The 13,145-nt window shown below is 41.5% G+C and overlaps 1 long non-coding RNA gene across 1 annotated transcript; it reads left to right on the top strand.

The window, feature by feature from the left end:
• Positions 1–1,033: 1,033 nt before the first annotated feature.
• Positions 1,034–5,049, top strand: LOC119471318. Its single transcript, XR_005200351.1, has 3 exons — positions 1,034–1,153; positions 2,435–3,503; positions 4,647–5,049. It is a non-coding gene; the product is annotated as an uncharacterized LOC119471318 (long non-coding RNA).
• Positions 5,050–13,145: the final 8,096 nt, after the last annotated feature.

Below are 13,145 nucleotides of genomic sequence, written 5' to 3'. Positions count from 1 at the left end.
TGTAGGGACATGGATGAACCTGGAAACCATCATTCTCAGCAAACTGACAGAAGAGCAGAAGATCAAACACCGCATGTTCTCACTCATAGGCGGGTGTTGAACAATAAGAACACATGGACACAGGGAGGGGAGCACTACACACTGGGGTCAGTTGGGGGGAAATATGGGAGGGAGATGGGAAGAGATAGCTAGGGGAGAAATGCCAGATGTACTCACTGCCACGTGTGTACCTATGCAACAATTTTGCATGTTCTTCACATGTACCCCAAAACCTAAAATGCAATAAAATAAATAAATGGGGGGGAAAAAAAGAAAAGGTAAAATGGGTCTTAAACCTATATTCTGACTGGAAAACAAGTGTTCTTTCTGCTAGAGACCATAGGTAGCTTTGCCATACATCTCTGTTAACATATACACTTATTTATAAAGCTCAAAGACTCCCAAACCACACTGAGCTGACTTGTATTCTGTGGGAGAACATGCTTTGTGGAGTATGTTGCTTTTGACCATTATGTCCTGTGCTTGGTGTAAAGAAGGACTGGAAAGGGAGCTGACTGCGCTCAGAAGGCACTTAAAAATGCAGAGCAAGGGGTCACAAAGAGTAGAGAATGATTTTCATTCCATTTTCATTGTATGTCTTCCTCATTACTTGAGACCAAAGACACACTATGTTGCTTTCCTTCTCCTCCTCATGACCATTGTCCCTGGTCAAGCCTGAAACCTGGGAAAGTGTAGCTCTGATTAGAATTGAAAAACTCAAGGTGGAGCCCAAGAAGAAAGAGAATCAATCACTAATTAACCACATTTCAAGTCTCCACTGTCATCCAAACCATGCTATATCCTTGATTTCTTTGCAAGCATGACGTCATATAGGCAACCAAGGATACAGAACCCATGCTTAAAAGGCATATAAGGCAGAAAGCACACACAGCACACAGTATTTTGTGACTTGGTGAAGCTTGTTTTATGAGAATTTTACATTTGCTGTACTTTCTTATTCAAGCTGATTTTTCTCTTTTTATTTTTTAGAGACAGGCTGTCACTCTGTCACCCAGGCTGGAGTGCGGTGGTATGATCACAGCTCACTCTAGCCTTGAACCCCCAAGCTAAAGGGATCCTCCTGCCTCAGCCTCCAGAGTAGCTGGGACTACAGGTACACCCCATGCTTAGCTAATTTTTGTGTGTGTGTGTGTGTGTGTGTGTGTGTGTGTGTGTGTGTGTGTGTGTGTAGATGGGGTCTTGCTATGTTGTCCAGGCTGATCTTGACATTCTGGCCTCAGTGGCTTATCTGAATGCCATTATAAATCGGTGGCTCTCAAGTTTCATGTATTTAAGAATCACCAAGGTATTCTCTATGAAAAAGCAGACTCTAGGGTCCTCATTGCCTTAGGTAGAATCTGAGAACCTGAGTCTTAAGTACTTAAGTACTCCAGGTGGTGCTTATAACACATGACTCATGGAGAAATATCAGTCTAACCTTTTCTCCCTCAGATCTTTTAACTCTGGAATTGTGTTTTAAACCTATGAATAATATATTGTTTCTCACATGAGCACAGAGGACAATTGAATATGCTATTGTGTTAATATTAAATCCAATATCAAATCCAAAACAATAATCAGCCAAGAGATTCCTTTTGCAATGGTTTATTCAAGTCTTTTTTTTTTTTTAAGCCTTCTAGGGCTTTTAATGCACAGTCAATCTTTTAAATTAGACATCAGCCAAGTGTTAGCTCACAATCTATATTGCTAAGTACTAAAAGCTGGCCCAGCATTCTGGCAAGAAAGATGAGCTGTGAAGAGTGAGCCTTGACAACCAAAATGGTGTGAAGTGCTTAGATCACCTTGGGGGGAATCTTGGCACTAATGCTGATCTCTATTTCCCAGAAGGTTCCTTTGGTGTCACATAGTGGGGAAACCATTAGCAGACATACTGCGAGAAGATTTTGATTGCTGCAATGCATACATGCTGCATTTTCTGGGGATTTCTTTTTACTGCTTTAATTACACTAAATTCTCTAAATAATTACTGAGGAACTATGAGAAAGTATATTAGACTCAAGAAAAGGATACATATCACGGTCCTTGCTCAATATACTTCATAAGGGCTAGATAGAAGTAGACTGGTATGATAGTAATTATGATGGAATATGGAAGGCACAAAACAAGCGTATGAACAAAGTGCTTAGCGCACAGAGGTTGTGAGGAGCACAGGATGATATTTGAGCTAAGCCTTACTGTATAAGTAGCCTTTCACCAGGCAGAGAGTGGAGCAAAGGCCTTTCTGCAGAGAGGTGCCATCTTAGGATAAAACAATAATAACAACTGACATTTATTGAGAACGTGTTTGCTAGGCATTGTTATAAGCACCTGTTATGTTTTATCTCATTTAATTCTCTAAAAAACTCTGTGTCATGGGTGCTGTTGTAATCCTCAGTATATACATGAAGAAACCCAGCCACGTTCACATGTGTGGAATACTCTTGGGTAGCACGAGCAGGTCAGGCAATGGCAAATGGTGTGATGTGACCTTGAGTCAACATCAGAGGTCAAAGGTAGGTGGGATCAAAGGTAGGTGGGATCAGGTGGTGAAGTGCCCTCATCACTTACCCAGGTTGATAAGTGCTTTCATTACATGGAAGGCTTTGTTTTTGTTCTTTAAATTAATATTTCTTATTACAAAAGTAACACCTATGTATGATTTTAAAATCTCCAAAGAGCATACAACAAAAAAGCCCTGACAGATATTCAGTTCCGTAACTTCCCTCCCAGGAAACAACCACGATCGTTAACTGCTGATGTATCTTTGTGTAAATAGTATACGTATAAGCATCTCCTTTGTTTATCCTTTGTTGCATGCAAAGGAAGATACTATACAAATCTTGCTTTGTATCTTGAGATTGGTCCGTATCAGCACATTTAGAGCTATCTTATTCTTTTCCCCAGCTCCATGTTTTCAAATTATGTAGTTGAACCATGGCTTATTTAACAGTTAACTAATGAGACATTAAATATGCTGCAGTCAATAAACAATGCTGATTTGAAGATTTTTGTCTTCAAACATGGAGCTATTATTTGCAGGACATTGTTCTCAAAGAGGAATTTTTGTGCTTCTAGAAAATAATATAAAGAGAGGAAAAGCATGAACAAGGTGGCCTTTTAGAGCTATCAATCTGGCGGCTGTGTGAAGGATGCAGTGGAGGGTGGAGCAATTAGAAGCAAGAGACTGGTCAAGAGTCTCTTGATTTCTTCCTCTGTCTTCTGCTCCCAGTGAGCATTGCTGAAAGTACCAGCTAAAAGTACCAGCAATGCTCACTGGGAGCAGAATACAGATGAAAAGAGTTTACAAATGGAATCAGCTGAGGAAGGGTTTGCACAGCCTTTGTGACTGCTCTTGTTTCTTCTCCCATGCCTCTCTGTTTTCACTGTGCCAGTTTTGGGAGACACCTAGAGCCTATGATCAGAAAGGATGTGTGCTGACATCATCACCACCTTTGTCTTTCAGGGTAAGAATATGTTTTTAATATTTTGAAATTAGTTACCACAGAAAAGTTAAGGAACCACATAAGCAGTGGGAATATATGCAGAAAAAAAACCGTTCCCAAAGTGAGCATTGATTTATATTGCGCCCAATTCTACCAGGTGTTAGTGTGGATGAAGCTGCATATATACATACATATATGTATCTTTTATTGCCATCTCCTTTTTTTCTCATACCAATAAAAGCAAACTTGTTATCCTTTCCATTCTAGGGTAACTACAGTACCCTCATTAAGCCCCATGATTTCTTTCATTCATTGTCTAGTCATAATCTTAATTACCCCTGCTTAAAAAAGCTTAACCTACTTAAAGAAGAAATAACAAACTAATCCTAGTTTGACAACACATGTGCGTTGCATCTGGCATTAGGAGCAACAGGGTGTATGAAGCATCTATCACTGCATGGCCTCTGAAGGGAAATGGCAGAGAGGAGGAGAAGGCTCATAGTTGCTGTCTTCTTTTCTCTCCTCTTCATGCATTAAGGCAGCTTTGGGAATAGCTCTACTCACTCCAAGCCTGGGCTCCAGAGAACTCCACAGCCCATAGCCCTGGGGCCACCCAGTCTTATATAATACAGAAATGAAGCAAAACTCCTCCCAGTGTGGTTGCAGGTCAATTAGAATTTGAGAAATATAAAACTGAAAGCCAGAGAGTACCGGCTGCCAGTCACACAATGTGCCCTTCTGCCAGGGCATGCCTGCCCCCAATGATATGTGTGCCAATGTTTATTCTTTCTGGTAAAAAAAAAAAAAAAATGCCCAAGTGGGGCAGCTCCCGCTGCTTTGGCTCAGAGGGAAACCCAGTGCCATTACACGCCTGCACTGCACATCCAGAAGGCAGGTTTTTATGATGGCATGGCAAGACAGTAGTTGCTGCTCATTCAGGGGGAAAAAAGTGGATTCTGCAGCTTGGCAGTCTTTTAGGCAAACGGTGTTTGCAATATGCCCAGGGCCTCTTCATGCTTCTATTTTAATTACTACCGTTCTGCTTTCCTGGAGGAATAAGAAAGGAAAAGGAGAGTTGAAATGGGAATCTTTCAGGTGGTGGGCCATATTTGTGTGTTTTGAGTGAAACTGACTTTATTCAACTCATTTCTTCTTATTCCTCAGTACACCAAAATGCAGAGCAAGTGAAGGAGCAGAGAAATGGGAGAGGTGAGAAGGGGACAATGAGGTAGGTTCTCAAATCACTTTTTGCTTTCATGCCTGCAACATTTCTCTGAGGCAGAACTTTCCAAATAAAGTGGATTTTAGATGTGCCAAAATACTGACCTTTCAGCTCACAGGTGGCAGGGCAGGGTCAAAAGGGGCCTCAAGGTGCTTTTTGTGTGTGGCCCAAGTCACCTTCAAATGTAATGCTTTTCTGTGTATACCAAGATATACAACTTTTGGAGGCAATAAAAAAATACTGTCTTAGAATTCAAGAGTCCCAAATGTTTGGATAAAAACTTCTAGTTTTCTAGGATGTGTGTGCATATATGTATCTACGTATATATGTGCGTGGTCATGTGTCTATATAGAGTTAATCTAGCATAGCAGCTAATAGTATATACTTTTGGAGTCCTGCAGATTTGGTTTGAGACTCAGTTTTGTGCATAGCATATATATGTGTATATTTTGTGCATATATGTGTATCTACATATATATGTATGTGGTTGTGTTAGTCTAGCATGGCAGCTGGACTATATAGAGTTATATGCCAAAGTATATAGCTAGTATATACTTTGGAGTCCGGCAGATTTGGCTTGAGACTCAGTTCTACCACTTTCTCACTATGTGACCTTGAGCAGGTTACTTAATGCCTCTGAACCTTAGTTTCCTGGGGCATAAATACCCACTTTTCAGATCAGTGACCTTGGGAAAGTCACTTAACTCTTTGTTCTTCAGTTTCTCATCTGTAAAATAGGATAATAGTACCTACTTCATGGTTTTGCAGTAAGGATTAATATGTTAACTCATATATTGATATATGAGTTAACCTGCCTGTCTGTTGATCATTTAGAACATTGCTTGTACATGGTAAACTATAAAAGTGTGAATTATCATCATCATCCTGTAAAGCACTGAGCACAGGGTCATATACATGATCACTGTCATCACAGGCAATATTATTATTTTTTTTTCCCATTTTATTTTATTGCATTTTAGGTTTTGGGGTACATGTGAAGAACATGCAAAATTGTTGCATAGGTACACACATGGCAGTGTGATTTGCTGCCTTCCTCCCCATCACCTACATCAGGCATTTCTCCCCTTGCTATCTCTCCCCACCTCCCCACCCCCCACCGTCCCTCCCCTATTTCCCCCCAACTGACCCCAGTGTGTAGTGCTCCCTTCCCTGTGTCCATGTGTTAGCTGTGGGGAAGAGAAGTGTTTTTGTTACCGCCACGGAAAACCAAAATGTGTGGAGCTCTGGCAATGTGGTAGCAACTGCTGAGAAGACAGGAAATAAGACTGTCATCTGGATGAGTCTAAAACACACAATATAGACCATCCAGCAGCATGGGTGGGGGCATGCTCCCCTCTTGTTTGGCTTCTTGTTTGGTCAGGAGTTTCTCCTCTTCACCCTTGTCTTCTCAGCCTCCCTTCATCATATTCCTGTTTTTGTTAATGCACTTATCTACCACTTCTGCCAAAAAGAAAAATGGGAATATTTGTGTTCTTTGGAGCTCCTGCCAAGGAAGCCATGGCCCTGGGGCTTCCTGGCATCCCTGCAGCTGCTCTCCACATTGGCAGCTGAAGGAAGCCACGCTCACGGGGAGGTGTGTGAGGAGTCAGCAAACACCAAGCTGGACCAAAGCATTATTAGAAACAGAGGAATTACTAACAAGATGAGTTTTCCAATGTAAAAAAATCAAGATCAGGAAAAGTAAAGCAATCAAGATCAGGTTCAGGTGGGTACCCTGTGGGTACACGGGCCCTGGGGTAGATATATGGTGGTGGAGAGTATGGCAAAATGCCCCTCTATGGGCTTCTCTTTGCTATTCATCATCCCATAGCAAAGGCCCATCTGCCCCATTTCTAGGAATAGAGTGAAGCCACTCCCAAGAGAGAAATAAAGTAGGAATCACCACCCCTCTTTCCCCTTATACAATAGCATGACTGGCAAATAGCTGAGAAGGAGGACACAAGTCAGAGCTTGAACACTCACCCAGAGGCCAGTCCAAAGCTCCCATTACAGCAGCCTTGCACAGGGGCAAGGATGGCTAAGTTGGAGTCAGATAGACCTTAGTTGAAATTCCAGTTCTTTGGCTGGGTGCAGTGGCTCACGCCTGTAATCCCAGCACTTTGGGAGGCCAAGGTGGGTGGGTCACAAGGTCAGGGGTTGGAGACCAGCCTGGCCAAAATGGTGAAGCCTCGTCTCTACTAAAAGTATAAAAATTAGCCGGGCATGATGGCGGGCACCTGTAATCTCAGCTACTTGGTAGGCTGGGACAGGAGAACCACTTGACCTGGGAGGCGGAGGTTGCAGTGAGCCAAGATCATGCCACTGCATTCTAGCCTGGGCAGCAGAGCAAGACCCTGTCTCGAAAGAAAGGAAGGAAGGAAAGGAGGGAGGGAGGGAAAGAAGGAAGGAAGGAATTCCAGCTCTTCTTTTGTTTTTTTTTTTGTTTGTTTGTTTTTTGGCAACTAAATGATTACGCTCAAGCTATTAACCTCCCTGCTTCTGGAGGCTCTCATCTGATGAGATGAGAGTTAAAAGGAATTGCATACATGGTATTGTGCCTCAGTTAATAGATGGGAAAAACTTGCCATAGTGGGGCACGGCACATGCTTAGTCAATGATAGCTACCCTTGTTATTATAAACGTGAAAGTCACCCACATACTGCTATTCAGTGTGTCCCACTGCCACTGCTAAGACTAAACCATTCATTTTTCACTTTTATTTGTTGGCAGCAGCCTGCTGGCCTTTCTTGACGTTATTCACTTTTAACGCTGCAAACATTTCACTTCTAATCTAGATTTTGCTTGTATGCAAGTGCTTGCTTTTTAAAAATACATGTTTCCTGAACTCTGAGCTCTCCTTGAGCCATCCTCCCTCATCAGGAGTAAGGCTGGCAAAGAAATCACAGTCCCAGATCCTTGTCTCCCAGAGATCTCAGATCCTGCCAAAGTCTTTTTCTGTCATATTCAATCTGATTGAGGAATCTTATAAACTGCACATACATTCATTGGCCACTTGCTTGGGGCAGGCAAGAGGAACTGATCTCTCTGCATGGAATGATCTCTGGGAGGGAAGGTAAAATGGAGGCTAGGTTATACAACAGGAAAAAGCACATGACATCTTGCTGTCGATAGGCTCCTATTGGCAGTTTATTTTGGTTTCTGGTTTTGAAACTGCTGTGCAAAGTTGGCTGTTGGAAGTTTTTGTTGCTGCAGGAGAATTATAAACCCAACCAAGTTTCCGTCAAGCTTCTCCTCTGGGATAGTTTTAAAGAAAAAAAAAGGGAGAAAATGTTTTTGGTACCTTCTCCCTCCAAAGCTATGGTAGCTTCCTCAACAATCATTCTGGATAGAGCTCTGACTCAGGATTCCATAAAAAAACAGAAATGAAGATACAAAAATAATCTTTGTGGGTCAACAGAGGGATGACACTGGATGCTATGAACTGAGTGCTGGCTCAGCGGAACTGAAGCTGTGATATGTGTCTATTATCACCTCCTTGATGATTATAGACATGGGATCTTCTCTGGTCAGAATGAGAAAAATGTAGTTTATCCTCTTAAAAACAGTATGAAGAAGGCATCAGGATACCTGAAGAATAACTCTGCAGTCAAGGATCCTAAGCCTTAAAAAGCTGGCAGACATCTTTGGTAGAAAATTTTCCTAGCTTCAAAAAGAAATAAAGAGGAAGAGGTTTAACTCTAGGTGAGGACTCAGTTTTGAAGCTGATTGAATGAATGTCTGGGTAACACTCTTAAGTCTGTGTGTTTCTGACACCTCTCTCATTTGCTCCTGAACAGTTTCAAGCAATGTTATCTGGGAGTATATTAAAATGGCTCAGGATATAATTGTACCTGTCTTTTTGGTCCCCCTTGAGTGATTCTCTATCTATCTCTTCCTATATCTAAAGGATTCTTGTCACTAAATTCAATTCCTGGAATTATCTGGTGGTTAAGAAGTCTATAAAGTTCACTGTGCTCTAGATGTATCTAGTTAAAGAATCATGTTTGCGGGTTGCGGAGCTGCACTAAGGGTTTCATCGCCTGACTCAAAGGCATAAAATAATGCAAGCAAAAACATTAAAGAATTCTGTCCTTCCAGAGACAATTTCTATTCAATGCAAGCATCTTTACTTTGATGGCTAAGCTTAGGACAGTCTACGTTTTTTCTCTTGTCCCTCCTGGTATCAGGAGAATCATTCATTAATTCAACAAGTGTTAATTGAGCACCTACTCTGTGCTGGGAACTCTTTCATGTGCTGAGGATATAGTAGTAAAAAACCAAATCTATGCTCTCATGGAATTAAATTATACTGTCAGGCAGTAGATCAATAGCCCAGTGAATTTATTGTATAGTGCCAGTGAAATAAGTGATTTGAAGAAAAGTAAAACAGGCTATCTAGTAGAAGACGTGTTTGAAAAGCAAACTACTCCTTGGGTAAAGAGAAAGTAAAGCATTAAAATGTCAGATAACATTTATTCTGTATAGTTTTTCCCAAATTGCCTCAGGACTTTCAAATGATGTCAATGTGTGTTCAGTAAAAATAAACACATTGGCGCAGACATAGAGACATATGTACATGTCATAAAGAAAGATAACCCACTTTCAGTTTTTACTAAGAATTGACTGTCTCATGCAGACCAGTAGTCACCTGAAGCGGGAGTAAAGAGGAATAAGTTTATGGTGTTGAGCTTGACATGCCTGATGTAGTTGTTTTTTGTCTTCAAATTTTTTAATTTAAAACATTTTTAATTGTGGTTAAAAACACATACCATAGATTTATCCACTTAACAATTTTTGTGTGTATTTTACAATATTGTCAACTATATGCCAATCATGTTACAGCAGATCTCAAGGACTTTTTCTCTTGCATGACACAACTCTATGCCCATTGAATAACAACTTCCTCTTTTCCTCTACCCCTAGCCTCTGGAAACCACCATTCTATTCACCGTTAGTATGAGTTTGACTGCTTTAACAACCTCATATGAGCGAAATCAAGCAATAGTTGTTTTGTGGTTGGCTTGCTTCATTTAGGACAATGTCCTCAAGGTTCATCATATTATAGCAAATGACAGGATTTCCTTCCTTCTTAAAGCTGAATAATGTCTCATTTTATGTATTTACCATATTTTGTGTACGCATTTATCTTTGGATGGACACATTGTGGTTATTGTGAATAATATTGCAATGAACATGGGCGTGCAAATATCTCTTTGAGATCCTGTTTCCAAATCTTTTGTTTACCAGTTTTATTATTGTTGAACCATTATATGATATATTGCCCTGAAGGAAATGCCAGGCTCATTCTCCTTGTAATTTGCAGTGGTGCCCTGGTTTCTCCAACCCCTGTGTATCAAATACCTGGTATCTCCTAAAACCAGAGATCTCAAAGAATTTAAAAAATAAATAAAAGCTAACACTTCTATGGTGCCTACTATGTGCTGGGCACACTTTTAAGTTAACTTTGGGAGATAGGTACTGTTATTCTCACTCCTGGTTTGAGGGAGAATGCTGAGGCACACAGTTAACTGGCAAAAGAAGGATGGGATGTGGTCCCAGGCAGTCTGGCTCCAGAAGTCTGTACCTGTAACCATCACACCAGTCTCTCCTTTATCTTCCAAGTGTTGAGGGTATGGCAGGATAGGGCTGACAGACAAGGAGATGACTACATTCAACACTCCAGGAATTGCTGCCATGAGGACGGTCAAACAATTTGCTTTGAGAACATGGAGGAAGACACATTGAACTCTGCAAAGTTGGGAACATTATTTTGGAGGCAAAGAGGCTTGAGTCAAATCCTGATGGTACAGTAAAAGAGGGTCAAATGAACAAGGGGGAATTACTGAAAGAAGTTTTGGCATTTAAGGCACCTTCCTGGTCAAATAAATCTGTGTTTTTGCATACCTGCTATGCACATACTGCATTTGATACCTGCTATGCAAGTTCTTGGTGCATGTTAGACCTTATTCTAAGTGTTTTATATATTCTCTTATTAATCCCTAACAAGGTACTAAAGGCCAGATATAATGAGCCTCATTTTACAGATGAGGAAACTGAGGTTCGGAGATATTAAGCATGTTACCCAAAAACACACAGCCGAAGTCCAAGTCTGGTTTGTTGGTCTCCCAAGCCAGTGCTCATAACACTCTGCAAAGAGTAAAGGAAGGATGGATGATGGAAGCCAAGTGCTCTCCACCCTTGAAAAGCCCTGAGGGTACAACTGCCTGGGCAAAGTTGTGGCAGGAGCTGGTCCACTTTGGCTCACTGACTGATAAGCCTGAGTAGAGTACATGGCAGGAAAGGGAAAATTAAGAACAGGGACAAAGTAGCAAGATCTTTCGTTAAAGAGAAGAAAGCTGGGCCTCCTCCTCCCCCAGCCTGGCAGTGCAGCACCATGGTGGCAGGGGTGTTTGGTTGCCTCGAAGTCACTGTGCTCTCAGGTCTAAGGTTGCAGCACAAGGCTCTGTTCACCTGACACCACTGAAAAGCAGAGTGAGTGAAACAGTGGCTTATCACAAGGCACCGGAGGTCTCTTTCTGGCTGGGTTCTACGATGGACCTGGCATTCTGAAAGCACTTGTAGATAGACTGCCAAAATGCCAGCTTAAAAAAAATCCAAGGTAGGGTCAAATTTTCTCTCCATCTACCGTCCTCTCCCTCCCCCAGGGTAGTAATCACATCACAGAGAAACCTGAGTGCACTTATTTTTTGCTGCTTGCTCCTATTTGCCTGAGAAGTATGACTTTTGCTGGAGAAGATTCAAGGACTAGCTGCTGCGTCCTGATTTATTGCTCTTTCCCTAAGAAGTTTTTGCTTCTGAGAACTCCTTTGTGTCACAACTGGGGTGGGATTTAGGTCTTCCTCTGAAGGGATTGAGTCTTGGTAATGAGATTAATAAAAGGCACCCCAAAGCACTGTGATGTGTCAACTTATGAAGAATAGAGAAGGAACAGTTAACTGTTAAGTTGCTTTACTTTTCTTGTGGGCCTTTCAGCACTTTCCTGATGCACTATGATGGGCAAGCTCACAGGTCCCTCCTAGACTTTGTGTCATGCCTACTCCCCTAACCCCTCACACACAAAACAGCAAATGCCCTTGATGTGGGAAACAGAAGATGAATAAGTGTATTTTCCCTTCAGTGGCAAACATCTTTACCGATGTAGGTGCCCAGTGAGTGCATGTTAAATGGATGATCTGGGATTTGGGAAAACAGTGGATGATCTGGGATTTGGGGAAACAGTGGGTGATGAGGAAATAGGGGCAAAGGGCTGGGGGAGAGTGAGGAAGAGAATGGTGATCCAAAGCTAGTGTCATAACCTGCTCTGCTCTCTCTACCCCACAAATCCTTTGAGATCCTGGCTTGAACAATCAGAATATATTTAATATGTCCACACAGAGAAGAGCCTTTCTCTGTGCTAAAATGATTGGGGAGTATTTTTAGGAGCATTTCAATCTGTGTTTATTTTGGTGTTGCAAGAGGAACCCAAATGCAATGACATCTTCTTTTTTTGTGACATAGTCATGTGAATCAGCACTGGTCAGCAATGGTCCCTGGATAGGTTTCTTCTTAGAACTCCCCAAGGGTATGAAGAGAAACCTATTATCATTTCTTGGGTCCAGAAACAATATTTCAGTAGACAAGAAGAAAAGAACATTTCTGAGTAGTATATGATATGATGAAAGAAGATTGCCTTCATTTTGTTTTGTTTTATTTTTTTTTCCTAGTTGTATCTCCACATGCCTTGATTATATGAAAGTAATACAATTACTTTTCAATGACAAAATACACAGTTACAGTTAGGATCATGATTTCTGAATGTGTGGGGTACTTAAGTATATTCTTAAAGGAGCTGTGCTGAACTCTTGAATTCTAATTTAGCTGTTGTAAAGTCAGTTTTCAAGCTTTTTACTAAGTTGGGCGTCAGAATAATTTTATACACAGTTGTGCTTAATACTTCCAGAGAGAGAAAAAATGATGAAAAATGTTGCCAGTTAAAAAAAAAAAGGCAGATTTCAGTCATTTATGGTGGCTAGGAGAGTAGCTGTGCCTTGGGCCTCAGCTCTCCCTCCAAGGATGGCCCAGAAGGAGAACACTTATCCCTGACCCTGTGGCCAGCAGACAGCTCCAGCTGGCCTGAGCACTCTGCCCCTGCAAGTCCTCCTGAGGATCCCCACCAAAACTCACTCAAAACCACAAAACTACATGGGAACTGAGAAGGTGGCTTCAGCTTTAATATGTTGAGACCTAGAGGAACATAAAGTGGATTCAGAATCCTAGTGGACTTCTCTTGACAGCAAAGCATGCTTGGAAGATTTCTTGGGGGGATTCTGAGACACTGTAAGGTCTCAAGCTCAAAGTCAGAGTGAGTTGTTCATAGCTCTTGTTCTTAGCTTTATCCACGACAATTAATGAAGACCTGCTACCTAGTGAGGACTCAGTCA

This window comes from Cebus imitator, unplaced genomic scaffold (assembly GCF_001604975.1).
Source record: "Cebus imitator isolate Cc_AM_T3 unplaced genomic scaffold, Cebus_imitator-1.0 Scaffold56, whole genome shotgun sequence".
NCBI classification, from domain to species: domain Eukaryota; kingdom Metazoa; phylum Chordata; class Mammalia; order Primates; family Cebidae; genus Cebus; species Cebus imitator.
The sequence above is the reverse complement of the archived record's forward strand: the minus strand, read 5'-3'. Positions and strand labels throughout refer to the sequence as shown.